The sequence below is a fragment of the Physeter macrocephalus genome, chromosome 9 (assembly GCF_002837175.3).
Source record: "Physeter macrocephalus isolate SW-GA chromosome 9, ASM283717v5, whole genome shotgun sequence".
NCBI lineage: Eukaryota > Metazoa > Chordata > Mammalia > Artiodactyla > Physeteridae > Physeter > Physeter macrocephalus.
This window is the reverse complement of record NC_041222.1, coordinates 14,505,509-14,506,382: the sequence shown is the minus strand read 5'-3', so window position 1 is coordinate 14,506,382 and position 874 is coordinate 14,505,509.

Here is an 874-nt window from a genome sequence, read left to right as displayed (position 1 = left end):
CATAAAAGGGGAAATCAACAGTAACACAATCATAGTAGGGGACTTTAACACCCCACTTTCACCAATGGACAGATCATCCAAAATAAAAATAAATAAGGAAACACAAGCTTTAAATGATACATTAAATAAGATGGACTTAATTGATATTTATAGGATATTCCATCCAAAAACAAAAGAATACACATTCTTCTCAAGTGCTCATGGAAAATTCTTCAGGATAGATCATATCTTGGGTCACAAATCAAGCCTTGGTAAATTTAAGAAAGTTGAAATGGTACCAAGTAGCTTTTCCAATCACAATGCTATGAGACTAGATATCAATTACAGGAAAAAAATCTGTAAAAAGTACAAACACATGGAGGCTAAACAATACACTACTTAATAACCAAGAGATCACTGAAGAAATCAAAGAGGAAATCAAATACCAACAAACAAAAGCCCAGGACCAGATGGCTTCACAGGCGAATTCTATCAAACATTTAGGGAAGAGCTAACACCTATCCTTCTCAAACTCTTCTAAAATATAGGAGAGGGAGGAACACTCCCAAACTCATTCTACGAGGCCACCATCACCCTGATACCAAAACCAGACAAACATGTCACAAACAAAGAAAACTATAAGCCAATATCACTGATGAACATAGATGCAAAAATCCTCAACAAAATACTAGCAAACAGAATCCAAAAGCATATTAAAAGGATCATACACCATGATCAAGTGGGGTTTATCCCAGGAATGCAAGGATTCTTCAATATATGCATATCATCAATGTGATACACCACATTAACATACTGAAGGATAAAAGCCACATGATCATCTCAATAGATGCAGAAAAAGCTTTCAACAAAATTCAACACCCATTTATGATAAAAC